General features: G+C 40.6%; 8 non-coding genes across 8 annotated transcripts; all 8 read left to right on the forward strand.

Moving 5' to 3' along the window:
* Positions 1–310: 310 nt before the first annotated feature.
* TRNAS-AGA (transfer RNA serine (anticodon AGA)) lies at positions 311–392 on the forward strand. Its single transcript has one exon. It is a non-coding gene; the product is annotated as a tRNA-Ser (tRNA).
* A 1,281-nt stretch (positions 393–1,673) lies between these two features.
* TRNAH-GUG (transfer RNA histidin (anticodon GUG)) lies at positions 1,674–1,745 on the forward strand. Its single transcript has one exon. It is a non-coding gene; the product is annotated as a tRNA-His (tRNA).
* A 2,587-nt stretch (positions 1,746–4,332) lies between these two features.
* Positions 4,333–4,414, forward strand: TRNAS-AGA (transfer RNA serine (anticodon AGA)). Its single transcript has one exon. It is a non-coding gene; the product is annotated as a tRNA-Ser (tRNA).
* A 1,281-nt stretch (positions 4,415–5,695) lies between these two features.
* Positions 5,696–5,767, forward strand: TRNAH-GUG (transfer RNA histidin (anticodon GUG)). The gene has a single exon. It is a non-coding gene; the product is annotated as a tRNA-His (tRNA).
* A 2,588-nt stretch (positions 5,768–8,355) lies between these two features.
* TRNAS-AGA (transfer RNA serine (anticodon AGA)) lies at positions 8,356–8,437 on the forward strand. Its single transcript has one exon. It is a non-coding gene; the product is annotated as a tRNA-Ser (tRNA).
* Positions 8,438–9,718: 1,281 nt separating this feature from the next.
* On the forward strand, positions 9,719–9,790 carry TRNAH-GUG (transfer RNA histidin (anticodon GUG)). The gene has a single exon. It is a non-coding gene; the product is annotated as a tRNA-His (tRNA).
* Positions 9,791–12,378: 2,588 nt separating this feature from the next.
* Positions 12,379–12,460, forward strand: TRNAS-AGA (transfer RNA serine (anticodon AGA)). The gene has a single exon. It is a non-coding gene; the product is annotated as a tRNA-Ser (tRNA).
* A 1,281-nt stretch (positions 12,461–13,741) lies between these two features.
* On the forward strand, positions 13,742–13,813 carry TRNAH-GUG (transfer RNA histidin (anticodon GUG)). The gene has a single exon. It is a non-coding gene; the product is annotated as a tRNA-His (tRNA).
* The last annotated feature ends 705 nt before the right edge of the window (positions 13,814–14,518 follow it).

A 14,518-nucleotide genomic window follows, 5' to 3' on the forward strand; every position in this document is an offset into this window, starting at 1 on the left:
AGATAAGGCACTTACAAGGAGTCCCAAATACTCAGAGATGGTTGACTTCTGTAATATGGGTCGTAGACTAAAAGCAGCGCAAAAACAGAGTGCAACAGGGTCCAAAAAATTGAGTGCCACAAGAGAGTTTGAATGCAAGTGTATCCTTTTACAGATCCAGAGATATACTCATCCAATTTTTGTTTTTAGGACAGAACGTGCATGATGAAAAAAACATTGTTTTTAAAAAGCGCATTGCAGAATATCAGTACTTTGATGTGGGAAAACTTCAAAACTTTCAAACAAAATATTTGTAGGCTGCTTACAGCAAGTTGTTGTGGCCGAGTGGTTAAGGCGATGGACTAGAAATCCATTGGGGTATCCCCGCGCAGGTTCGAATCCTGCCAACAACGAGAATCTTTTTATTATCGGCTACAATTTCAGAAGTTAACCTTTAGTATTTCTTCCATTTCAGTTTTATAAATAGGTGGCTTATTTTTGTGTCACTATTGCCTCTCCACATATTTGTTATCGCTACCTCTTTCATGTCTTTGCTACACCTCATTCCTACTTTAGCACTGGTGTAAACGCTTCAAATTATTATACCGTTGCTCTCTCATTCATACCTGCGCATACACTTGAAAGTTACTTTACCAATAAAAGACGCAAAGAGAGAAATAGAACAAAAGTGCTGGCTGGATTGGCAAACACACTTCATAAAACTGCATTTTCTTTTTTATTCTCCCCCATGTTACATGCTTAACCTCCCCATGTGTAATTTCTCTTAACCTGCTGTCCCAGGAAGAGAATTTCATCTAAAGGCCCTTTCTGTGTTTTTTTCCCTAGTCTGTCTTTTCCATTTCTTAGCTGTGTAACTGTTCCTTTACGCGCTCTATTTAAATGCCATCAATCTCATTTGAGCTCCTTGCTCCCGCTTCTGTTTTCTCCACCTCTCATACTGCCAGTTCTCTCTTTCTCTGTGGTTGGTGGCTACTTTCCTGAGCTTCCGAAGCCACGTGGTTCCTGCCTCTTGTTGTCAGACTTGAATTGGAAAAGGAACCATATTAACAAGCCTTTACCACTCACACACGGCGGAAGTTTATACTTTAATTCAGTGAGCTAAGAAAAGCGTGTTGTGGGTCCCCTACGAGCCATGGTGCTTGCTTCATCATGATTTGGCACCAGTCATTAGCCGCAGCTCTGCTAATGAGCCACTGAGGTCAGTTTCAATATTTACTCAAAAACATAACCATGCAGCCCACCCCTCAACTGTGTATTTATCTTGCTTTTCTGCTGTTCGTGTGATTAGCTGGGAGGAGCTCACGGCGACATCCTCCCTATAAAAGTGTAGATGGATCACTCTCTAACTCTTTCTTGCTTCACATACAAATGGCTTGAAAGGTGCAGGGAAGATGCAGGTCTAATAGACAGAATAGAAGGTCTGTGCCAGGTGGGTTTCTCTGCATTGTTGTTCCATCACAGGTCCGCAAGTGTAATGTGTGATCTTTGACTCCTGGCATTTCACAAGCAGGCGGCCAGGAAACGGTTTCAGCCTATCAACCACTGAGGAGACGCAGCCTCTGAATGAGGAATGAGGAAGCAATGAATACATCCAGCCTATCACAGGAACAGCCCTGAGTGTTCCGAATTATAAATTCTCCATGTCACTGTATGTTGTTGAGCCCAAGTAGCTCGCCGTGATCGTATAGTGGTTAGTACTCTGCGTTGTGGCTGCAGCAACCTCGGTTCGAATCCGAGTCACGGCATTGTGGTGGGCAATGTCACGGCAGTTGGGTGTTAATTTTACAGAATTAGCAAATGTACCAGTGGTTTTAGTAAAATGTCTATTAAAAACAGATCCTTTCAAATATTTAAACCATCTAACAACAAATGATTTAAACTCGCATGATTATAAGCTGTAGCTATAATGTATTTACTTACATAAATTATCGGTCTTGAACCTATTGGGGGTGGAGGGGGACCGGAGCTCACACCCCAGGTGCAGTTGCGTGACCGGTGTTGTGGCTCTCTAGAGGGAAGGCACACATTTTGCTGTCACCCAGCCCAATCCAGACGTGTATTGGGGCCAGGTTTCAGGCAAATAGAGCAGTAAGTGCAGAGAAATGTTCACTCTCTAAAAGTGGCATTTCTAAAATAGTAAAGTTAAATTCAACCTCACCAGTAAGTAGGATTTTCAATAAATAAATAAAGCTACTCCTCTCCGATATGGAATTACCAAATAAAAAGTATAGGGGAATACACAGAGCTAACCTATGAGAGGGGTAGACCTCACAGTAGTGAAAAATGAAATAGACTGTTTGGTACTTACAGGACACGCGAACCACCAAAGTACATATCTTATTTTTTACTTACATAGCATCATGCACCTAGGACTACCTAGGGCCTACCTTAGGAATAAATTATATGTAATAAAAGGGGAGTTTAAGGCTTGGCAAGTAGGCTGGGACTCGCCTGGGAGACCCCTGAGTCTAAGCCCAGAACCATAACTCTGCCAGTCGAGTACTTACCTAAAAGCCGATAACTCACTTTTCTTCCATAGGCTAACATTCAGTGGTTTCACTTGGAAATTCTTCTAAGTGGTGTGGAGTTTTGGAACTTTAAAATATTCATCTAAAATCAGCCGAACAACAAATTCTGATTTACTCACCTGTTATCAGGAGAGACCTCAGTGCTGCATCTTGGAGCTCGGTACTGACCCTGAAAAGTAATTTTAACCGTACTTACCAGTAACTCGAATTTCCTTCCATGGGATATCATTGCCTGCTTTTTGCTGAAAATTTTCTAAGTGTCGATTTTTGAAACTTACAAATATTCTTTAAAAATCGTACCAACTGTGAAAACGTAATTGTTTACCTGTTTTAGATAGATGTCCCAGTACTGAGCCTAGGAGCCCAGCACTGGATTACAAAAGTAACGAGAACGTACTTTACCCGTAACTTGAATTTTCTTCCATAGGAAACCATTGACTGTTTTTCTGTGAAATTTCTTCTAAGTGTCGATTTTGCAAACATGTAAATATTCCTTAAAAATCGCCTGTATAACTTAAACACAGTTTCTCAACTGCTTACAGGTGGTACAGTAGTGCTGGATCTAGGATCCAACACTGACCTAGAAAAAGTAACCATAACCCCACTTACCTGCTAAGTGAATTTCCTTCCATAGGATAACATTGGTAATTTGATCAGCAAAAGTTTCTACGTGTCAACTTTTAAAATAGCAAAATATTGCTTAAAAATCACAACAGTAACTAAAACGAATTTACTCACTTGTTTCCAAGAACTGTCCCAGGACTGAAACTAGGATCCAGTCCTGGATTTAGAAAAGTAATCCTGAAAGTAATTAATTGCATATAACTTAAAATTCCCATTGATCTCAATGTATTATTGTGATTCAAATTGTGTTGCCTATTGCAATAAACTGTAACTATGACCTGCAAAAGTCAATTGCCTATTGCAAAGTATTTAACTAAAGCATCTCATTCTGAGAAAGTATATTTTGATACCTATTGTTGGTTCTAAAATAAAACAACAATATCTTTTGTATGCAAACCAATGGCCTAGAGTTCAGTTCTTGAGTGTGTGAGACCATTTGCTGACTGAGTGTGTACAACAAATGTTTTACACTGTACTCTGATACTGCCTTACTGCTCGGCAAGCTACCACTTTAGAGAGTAAGGTTATATCTAACTTTAGCCTCTGCCAAACCTCTGGGGACTGGGGACTCTGTGCACACTGTACCTATTTGGGAACAGTATATACAGAGCCACTTTCTCACAGTAGTGATAAAGTGATTAGAGTCCTAAGGCCAACATAAAGATACAGCAAAACGTGAGGTGAAAAGCAAAAAGGTTGCTGGTAGGCCACCTTAAGGATGCCAGGTCTAACAAAAACTGAACTAAGGATAACATGAGTAAAACATCAGGTTTCTCTACTGCATTTGGTGAGACAAGTGGGCCTTCTTTTATCTTCCATTCAAGCAATCTTTGACAGACCCCTTTATTATAGAGCTTTTCAAGGATTAAAGATAAGGCACTTACAAAGGAGTCCCAAATACTCAGAGATGGTTGACTTCTGTAATATCGGTCGTAGACTAAAAGCAGCGCAAAAACAGAGTGCAACAGGGTCCAAAAAATTGAGTGCCACAAGAGAGTTTGAATGCAAGCGTATCCTTTTACAGATCCAGAGATATACTCATCCAATTTTTGTTTTTAGGACAGAACGTGCATGATGAAAAAAACATTGTTTTTAAAAAGCGCATTGCAGAATATCAGTACTTTGATGTGGGAAAACTTCAAAACTTTCAAACAAAATATTTGTAGGCAGCTTACAGCAAGTTGTTGTGGCCGAGTGGTTAAGGCGATGGACTAGAAATCCATTGGGGTATCCCCGCGCAGGTTCGAATCCTGCCAACAACGAGAATCTTTTTATTATCGGCTACAATTTCAGAAGTTAACCTTTAGTATTTCTTCCATTTCAGTTTTATAAATAGGTGGCTTATTTTTGTGTCACTATTGCCTCTCCACATATTTGTTATCGCTACCTCTTTCATGTCTTTGCTACACCTCATTCCTACTTTATCACTGGTGTAAACGCTTCAAATTATTATACCGTTGCTCTCTCATTCATACCTAAGCATACACTTGAAAGTTACTTTACCAATAAAAGACGCAAAGAGAGAAATAGAACAAAAGTGCTGGCTGGATTGGCAAACACACTTCATAAAACTGCATTTTCTTTTTTATTCTCCCCCTTGTTACATGCTTAACCTCCCCATGTGTAATTTCTCTTAACCTGCTGTCCCAGGAAGAGAATTTCATCTAAAGGCTCTTTCTGTGTTTTTTTCCCTAGTCTGTCTTTCCCATTTCTTAGCTGTGTAACTGTTCCTTTACGCGCTCTATTTAAACGCCATCAATCTCATTTGAGCTCCTTGCTCCCGCTTCTGTTTTCTCCACCTCTCATACTGCCAGTTCTCTCTTTCTCTGTGGTTGGTGGCTACTTTCCTGAGCTTCCGAAGCCACGTGGTTCCTGCCTCTTGTTGTCAGACTTGAATTGGAAAAGGAACCATATTAACAAGCCTTTACCATTCACACACGGCGGAAGTTTATACTTTAATTCAGTGAGCTAAGAAAAGCGTGTTGTGGGTCCCCTACGAGCCATGGTGCTTGCTTCATCATGATTTGGCACCAGGCATTAGCCGCAGCTCTGCTAATGAGCCACTGAGGTCAGTTTCAATATTTACTCAAAAACATAACCATGCAGCCCACCCCTCAACTGTGTATTTATCTTGCTTTTCTGCTGTTCGTGTGATTAGCTGGGAGGAGCTCACGGCGACATCCTCCCTATAAAAGTGTAGATGGATCACTCTCTAACTCTTTCTTGCTTCACATACAAATGGCTTGAAAGGTGCAGGGAAGATGCAGGTCTAATAGACAGAATAGAAGGTCTGTGCCAGGTGGGTTTCTCTGCATTGTTGTTCCATCACAGGTCCGCAAGTGTAATGTGTGATCTTTGACTCCTGGCATTTCACAAGCAGGCGGCCAGGAAACGGTTTCAGCCTATCAACCACTGAGGAGACGCAGCCTCTGAATGAGGAATGAGGAAGCAATGAATACATCCAGCCTATCACAGGAACAGCCCTGAGTGTTCCGAATTATAAATTCTCCATGTCACTGTATCTCGTTGAGCCCAAGTAGCTCGCCGTGATCGTATAGTGGTTAGTACTCTGCGTTGTGGCCGCAGCAACCTCGGTTCGAATCCGAGTCACGGCATTGTGGTTGGCAATGTCACGGCAGTTGGGTGTTAATTTTACAGAATTAGCAAATGTACCAGTGGTTTTTGTAAAATGTCTATTAAAAACAGATCCTTTCAAATATTTAAACCATCTAACAACAAATGATTTAAACTCGCATGATTATAAACTGTAGCTATAATGTATTTACTTACATAAATTATCGGTCTTGAACCTATTGGGGGTGGAGGGGGAGCGGAGCTCACCCCCCAGGTGCAGTTGAGTGACCTGTGTTGTGGCTCTCTAGAGGGAAGGCACACATTTTGCTGTCACCCAGCCCAATCCAGACGCGTATTGGGGCCAGGTTTCAGGCAAATAGAGCAGTAAGTGCAGAGAAATGTTCACTCTCTAAAAGTGGCATTTCTAAAATAGTAAAAATAAATTCAACCTCACCAGTAAGTAGGATTTTCAATAAATAAATAAAGCTACTCCGCTCCGATATGGAATTACCAAATAAAAAGTATAGGGGAATACACAGAGCTAACCTATGAGAGGGGTAGACCTCACAGTAGTGAAAAATGAAATAGACTGTTTGGTACTTACAGGACACGCGAACCACCAAAGTACATATCTTATTTTTTACTTACATAGCATCATGCACCGAGGACTACCTAGGGCCTACCTTAGGTATAAATTATATGTAATAAAAGGGGAGTTTAAGGCTTGGCAAGTAGGCTGGGACTCACCTGGGAGACCCCTGAGTCTAAGCCCAGAACCATAACTCTGCCAGTCGAGTACTTACCTAAAAGCCGATAACTCACTTTTCTTCCATAGGCTAACATTCAGTGATTTCACTTGGAAATTCTTCTAAGTGGTGTGGAGTTTTGGAACTTTAAAATATTCATCTCAAATCAGCCGAACAACGAATTCTGATTTACTCACCTGTTATCAGGAGAGACCTCAGTGCTGCATCTTGGAGCTCGGTACTGACCCTGAAAAGTAATTTTAACCGTACTTACCAGTAACTCGAATTTCCTTCCATGGGATATCATTGCCTGCTTTTTGCTGAAAATTTTCTAAGTGTCGATTTTTGAAACTTACAAATATTCTTTAAAAATCGTACCAACTGTGAAAACGTAATTGTTTACCTGTTTTAGATAGATGTCCCAGTACTGAGCCTAGGAGCCCAGCACTGGATTACAAAAGTAACGAGAACGTACTTTACCCGTAACTTGAATTTTCTTCCATAGGAAACCATTGACTGTTTTTCTGTGAAATTTCTTCTAAGTGTCGATTTTGCAAACATGTAAATATTCCTTAAAAATCGCCTGTATAACTTAAACACAGTTTCTCAACTGCTTACAGGTGGTACAGTAGTGCTGGATCTAGGATCCAACACTGACCTAGAAAAAGTAACCATAACCCCACTTACCTGCTAAGTGAATTTCCTTCCATAGGATAACATTGGTAATTTGATCAGCAAAAGTTTCTAAGTGTCAACTTTTAAAATAGCAAAATATTGCTTAAAAATCACAACAGTAACTAAAACAAATTTACTCACTTGTTTCCAAGAACTGTCCCAGGACTGAATCTAGGATCCAGTCCTGGATTTAGAAAAGTAATCCTGAAAGTAATTAATTGCATATAACTTAAAATTCCCATTGAGCTCAATGTATTATTGTGATTCAAATTGTGTTGCCTATTGCAATAAACTGTAACTATTACCTGCAAAAGTCAATTGCCTATTGCAAAGTATTTAACTAAAGCATCTCATTCTGAGAAAGTATATTTTGATACCTATTGTTGGTTCTAAAATAAAACAACAATATCTTTTGTATGCAAACCAATGGCCTAGAGTTCAGTTCTTGAGTGTGTGAGACCATTTGCTGACTGAGTGTGTACAACAAATGTTTTACACTGCACTCTGATACTGCCTTACTGCTCGGCAAGCTACCACTTTAGAGAGTAAGGTTATATCTAACTTTAGCCTCTGCCAAACCTCTGGGGACTGGGGACTCTGTGCACACTGTACCTATTTGGGAACAGTATATACAGAGCCACTTTCTCACAGTAGTGATAACGTGATTAGAGTCCTAAGGCCAACATAAAGATACAGCAAAACGTGAGGTGAAAAGCAAAAAGGTTGCTGGTAAGCCACCTTAAGGATGCCAGGTCTAACAAAAACTGAACTAAGGATAACATGAGTAAAACATCAGGTTTCTCTACTGCATTTGGTGAGACAAGTGGGCCTTCTTTTATCTTCCATTCAAGCAATCTTTGACAGACCCCTTTATTATAGAGCTTTTCAAGGATTAAAGATAAGGCACTTACAAAGGAGTCCCAAATACTCAGAGATGGTTGACTTCTGTAATATGGGTCGTAGACTAAAAGCAGCGCAAAAACAGAGTGCAACAGGGTCCAAAAAACTTGAGTGCCACAAGAGAGTTTGAATGCAAGCGTATCCTTTTACAGATCCAGAGATATACTCATCCAATTTTTGTTTTTAGGACAGAACGTGCATGATGAAAAAAACATTGTTTTTAAAAAGCGCATTGCAGAATATCAGTACTTTGATGTGGGAAAACTTCAAAACTTTCAAACAAAATAAGTGTAGGCAGTTTACAGCAAGTTGTTGTGGCTGAGTGGTTAAGGCGATGGACTAGAAATCCATTGGGGTATCCCTGCGCAGGTTCGAATCCTGTCAACAACGAGAATCTTTTTATTATCGGCTACAATTTCAGAAGTTAACCTTTAGTATTTCTTCCATTTCAGTTTTATAAATAGGTGGCTTATTTTTGTGTCACTATTGCCTCTCCACATATTTGTTATCGCTACCTCTTTCATGTCTTTGCTACACCTCATTCCTACTTTAGCACGGGTGTAAACGCTTCAAATTATTATACCGTTGCTCTCTCATTCATACCTGCGCATACACTTGAAAGTTACTTTACCAATAAAAGACGCAAAGAGAGAAATAGAACAAAAGTGCTGGCTGGATTGGCAAACACACTTCATAAAACTGCATTTTCTTTTTTATTCTCCCCCTTGTTACATGCTTAACCTCCCCATGTGTAATTTCTCTTAACCTGCTGTCCCAGGAAGAGAATTTCATCTAAAGGCTCTTTCTGTGTTTTTTTCCCTAGTCTGTCTTTCCCATTTCTTAGCTGTGTAACTGTTCCTTTACGCGCTCTATTTAAATGCCATCAATCTCATTTGAGCTCCTTGCTCCCGCTTCTGTTTTCTCCACCTCTCATACTGCCAGTTCTCTCTTTCTCTGTGGTTGGTGGCTACTTTCCTGAGCTTCCGAAGCCACGTGGTTCCTGCCTCTTGTTGTCAGACTTGAATTGGAAAAGGAACCATATTAACAAGCCTTTACCATTCACACACGGCGGAAGTTTATACTTTAATTCAGTGAGCTAAGAAAAGCGTGTTGTGGGTCCCCTACGAGCCATGGTGCTTGCTTCATCATGATTTGGCACCAGTCATTAGCCGCAGCTCTGCTAATGAGCCACTGAGGTCAGTTTCAATATTTACTCAAAAACATAACCATGCAGCCCACCCCTCAACTGTGTATTTATCTTGCTTTTCTGCTGTTCGTGTGATTAGCTGGGAGGAGCTCACGGCGACATCCTCCCTATAAAAGAATAGATGGATCACTCTCTAACTCTTTCTTGCTTCACATACAAATGGCTTGAAAGGTGCAGGGAAGATGCAGGTCTAATAGACAGAATAGAAGGTCTGTGCCAGGTGGGTTTCTCTGCATTGTTGTTCCATCACAGGTCCGCAAGTGTAATGTGTGATCTTTGACTCCTGGCATTTCACAAGCAGGCGGCCAGGAAACGGTTTCAGCCTATCAACCACTGAGGAGACACAGCCTCTGAATGAGGAATGAGGAAGCAATGAATACATCCAGCCTATCACAGGAACAGCCCTGAGTGTTCCGAATTATAAATTCTCCATGTCACTGTATGTCGTTGAGCCCAAGTAGCTCGCTGTGATCGTATAGTGGTAAGTACTCTGCGTTGTGGCCGCAGCAACCTCGGTTCGAATCCGAGTCACGGCATTGTGGTTGGCAATGTCACGGCAGTTGGGTGTTAATTTTACAGAATTAGCAAATGTACCAGTGGTTTTTGTAAAATGTCTATTAAAAACAGATCCTTTCAAATATTTAAACCATCTAACAACAAATGATTTAAACTCGCATGATTATAAGCTGTAGCTATAATGTATTTACTTACATAAATTATCGGTCTTGAACCTATTGGGGGTGGAGGGGGAGCGGAGCTCACCCCCCAGGTGCAGTTGAGTGACCTGTGTTGTGGCTCTCTAGAGGGAAGGCACACATTTTGCTGTCACCCAGCCCAATCCAGACGTGTATTGGGGCCAGGTTTCAGGCAAATAGAGCAGTAAGTGCAGAGAAATGTTCACTCTCTAAAAGTGGCATTTCTGAAATAGTAAAGTTAAATCCAACCTCACCAGTAAGTAGGATTTTCAATAAATAAATAAAGCTACTCCTCTCCGATATGGAATTACCAAATAAAAAGTATAGGGGAATACACAGAGCTAACCTATGAGAGGGGTAGACCTCACAGTAGTGAAAAATGAAATAGACTGTTTGGTACTTACAGGACACGCGAACCACCAAAGTACATATCTTATTTTTTACTTACATAGCATCATGCACCTAGGACTACCTAGGGCCTACCTTAGGTATAAATTCTATGTAATAAAAGGGGAGTTTAAGGCTTGGCAAGTAGGCTGGGACTCACCTGGGAGACCCCTGAGTCTAAGCCCAGAACTATAACTCTGCCAGTCGAGTACTTACCTAAAAGCCGATAACTCACTTTTCTTCCATAGGCTAACATTCAGTGGTTTCACTTGGAAATTCTTCTAAGTGGTGTGGAGTTTTGGAACTTTAAAATATTCATCTAAAATCAGCCGAACAACGAATTCTGATTTACTCACCTGTTATCAGGAGAGACCTCAGTGCTGCATCTTGGAGCTCGGTACTGACCCTGAAAAGTAATTTTAACCGTACTTACCAGTAACTCGAATTTCCTTCCATGGGATATCTTTGCCTGCTTTTTGCTGAAAATTTTCTAAGTGTCGATTTTTGAAACTTACAAATATTCTTTAAAAATCGTACCAACTGTGAAAACGTAATTGTTTACCTGTTTTAGATAGATGTCCCAGTACTGAGCCTAGGAGCCCAGCACTGGATTACAAAAGTAACGAGAACGTACTTTACCCGTAACTTGAATTTTCTTCCATAGGAAACCATTGACTGTTTTTCTGTGAAATTTCTTCTAAGTGTCGATTTTGCAAACATGTAAATATTCCTTAAAAATCGCCTGTATAACTTAAACGCAGTTTCTCAACTGCTTACAGGTGGTACAGTAGTGCTGGATCTAGGATCCAACACTGACCTAGAAAAAGTAACCATAACCCCACTTACCTGCTAAGTGAATTTCCTTCCATAGGATAACATTGGTAATTTGATCAGCAAAAGTTTCTAAGTGTCAACTTTTAAAATAGCAAAATATTGCTTAAAAATCACAACAGTAACTAAAACAAATTTACTCACTTGTTTCCAAGAACTGTCCCAGGACTGAATCTAGGATCCAGTCCTGGATTTAGAAAAGTAATCCTGAAAGTAATTAATTGCATATAACTTAAAATTCCCATTGAGCTCAATGTATTATTGTGATTCAAATTGTGTTGCCTATTGCAATAAACTGTAACTATTACCTGCAAAAGTCAATTGCCTATTGCAAAGTATTTAACTAAAGCATCTCATTCTGAGAAAGTATATTTTGATACCTATTGTTGGTTCTAAAATAAAACAACAATATCTTTTGTATGCAAACCAATGGCCTAGAGTTCAGTTCTTGAGTGTGTGAGACCATTTGCTGACTGAGTGTGTACAACAAATGTTTTACACTGCACTCTGATACTGCCTTACTGCTCGGCAAGCTACCACTTTAGAGAGTAAGGTTATATCTAACTTTAGCCTCTGCCAAACCTCTGGGGACTGGGGACTCTGTGCACACTGTACCTATTTGGGAACAGTATATACAGAGCCACTTTCTCACAGTAGTGATAACGTGATTAGAGTCCTAAGGCCAACATAAAGATACAGCAAAACGTGAGGTGAAAAGCAAAAAGGTTGCTGGTAAGCCACCTTAAGGATGCCAGGTCTAACAAAAACTGAACTAAGGATAACATGAGTAAAACATCAGGTTTCTCTACTGCATTTGGTGAGACAAGTGGGCCTTCTTTTATCTTCCATTCAAGCAATCTTTGACAGACCCCTTTATTATAGAGCTTTTCAAGGATTAAAGATAAGGCACTTACAAAGGAGTCCCAAATACTCAGAGATGGTTGACTTCTGTAATATGGGTCGTAGACTAAAAGCAGCGCAAAAACAGAGTGCAACAGGGTCCAAAAAACTTGAGTGCCACAAGAGAGTTTGAATGCAAGCGTATCCTTTTACAGATCCAGAGATATACTCATCCAATTTTTGTTTTTAGGACAGAACGTGCATGATGAAAAAAACATTGTTTTTAAAAAGCGCATTGCAGAATATCAGTACTTTGATGTGGGAAAACTTCAAAACTTTCAAACAAAATATTTGTAGGCAGTTTACAGCAAGTTGTTGTGGCCGAGTGGTTAAGGCGATGGACTAGAAATCCATTGGGGTATCCCCGCGCAGGTTCGAATCCTGCCAACAACGAGAATCTTTTTATTATCGGCTACAATTTCAGAAGTTAACCTTTAGTATTTCTTCCATTTCAGTTTTATAAATAGGTGGCTTATTTTTGTGTCACTATTGCCTCTCCACAAATTTGTTATCGCTACCTCTTTCATGTCTTTGCTACACCTCATTCCTACTTTAGCACGGGTGTAAACGCTTCAAATTATTATACCGTTGCTCTCTCATTCATACCTGCGCATACACTTGGAAGTTACTTTACCAATAAAAGACGCAAAGAGAGAAATAGAACAAAAGTGCTGGCTGGATTGGCAAACACACTTCATAAAACTGCATTTTCTTTTTTATTCTCCCCCTTGTTACATGCTTAACCTCCCCATGTGTAATTTCTCTTAACCTGCTGTCCCAGGAAGAGAATTTCATCTAAAGGCTCTTTCTGTGTTTTTTTCCCTAGTCTGTCTTTCCCATTTCTTAGCTGTGTAACTGTTCCTTTACGCGCTCTATTTAAACGCCATCAATCTCATTTGAGCTCCTTGCTCCCGCTTCTGTTTTCTCCACCTCTCATACTGCCAGTTCTCTCTTTCTCTGTGGTTGGTGGCTACTTTCCTGAGCTTCCGAAGCCACGTGGTTCCTGCCTCTTGTTGTCAGACTTGAATTGGAAAAGGAACCATATTAACAAGCCTTTACCATTCACACACGGCGGAAGTTTATACTTTAATTCAGTGAGCTAAGAAAAGCGTGTTGTGGGTCCCCTACGAGCCATGGTGCTTGCTTCATCATGATTTGGCACCAGTCATTAGCCGCAGCTCTGCTAATGAGCCACTGAGGTCAGTTTCAATATTTACTCAAAAACATAACCATGCAGCCCACCCCTCAACTGTGTATTTATCTTGCTTTTCTGCTGTTCGTGTGATTAGCTGGGAGGAGCTCACGGCGACATCCTCCCTATAAAAGAATAGATGGATCACTCTCTAACTCTTTCTTGCTTCACATACAAATGGCTTGAAAGGTGCAGGGAAGATGCAGGTCTAATAGACAGAATAGAAGGTCTGTGCCAGGTGGGTTTCTCTGCATTGTTGTTCCATCACAGGTCCGCAAGTGTAATGTGTGATCTTTGACTCCTGGCATTTCACAAGCAGGCGGCCAGGAAACGGTTTCAGCCTATCAACCACTGAGGAGACGCAGCCTCTGAATGAGGAATGAGGAAGCAATGAATACATCCAGCCTATCACAGGAACAGCCCTGAGTGTTCCGAATTATAAATTCTCCATGTCACTGTATGTCGTTGAGCCCAAGTAGCTCGCCGTGATCGTATAGTGGTTAGTACTCTGCGTTGTGGCCGCAGCAACCTCGGTTCGAATCCGAGTCTCGGCATTGTGGTTGGCAATGTCACGGCAGTTGGGTGTTAATTTTACAGAATTAGCAAATGTACCAGTGGTTTTTGTAAAATGTCTATTAAAAACAGATCCTTTCAAATATTTAAACCATCTAACAACAAATGATTTAAACTCGCATGATTATAAGCTGTAGCTATAATGTATTTACTTACATAAATTATCGGTCTTGAACCTATTGGGGGTGGAGGGGGAGCGGAGCTCACCCCCCAGGTGCAGTTGAGTGACCTGTGTTGTGGCTCTCTAGAGGGAAGGCACACATTTTGCTGTCACCCAGCCCAATCCAGACGTGTATTGGGGCCAGGTTTCAGGCAAATAGAGCAGTAAGTGCAGAGAAATGTTCACTCTCTAAAAGTGGCATTTCTAAAATAGTAAAGTTAAATCCAACCTCACCAGTAAGTAGGATTTTCAATAAATAAATAAAGCTACTCCTCTCCGATATGGAATTACCAAATAAAAAGTATAGGGGAATACACAGAGCTAACCTATGAGAGGGGTAGACCTCACAGTAGTGAAAAATGAAATAGACTGTTTGGTACTTACAGGACACGCGAACCACCAAAGTACATATCTTATTTTTTACTTACATAGCATCATGCACCTAGGACTACCTAGGGCCTACCTTAGGTATAAATTCTATGTAATAAAAGGGGAGTTTAAGGCTTGGCAAGTAGGCTGGGACTCA

Source organism: Triturus cristatus, chromosome 12, assembly GCF_964204655.1.
Source record: "Triturus cristatus chromosome 12, aTriCri1.1, whole genome shotgun sequence".
Taxonomy (NCBI): Eukaryota; Metazoa; Chordata; class Amphibia; order Caudata; family Salamandridae; genus Triturus; species Triturus cristatus.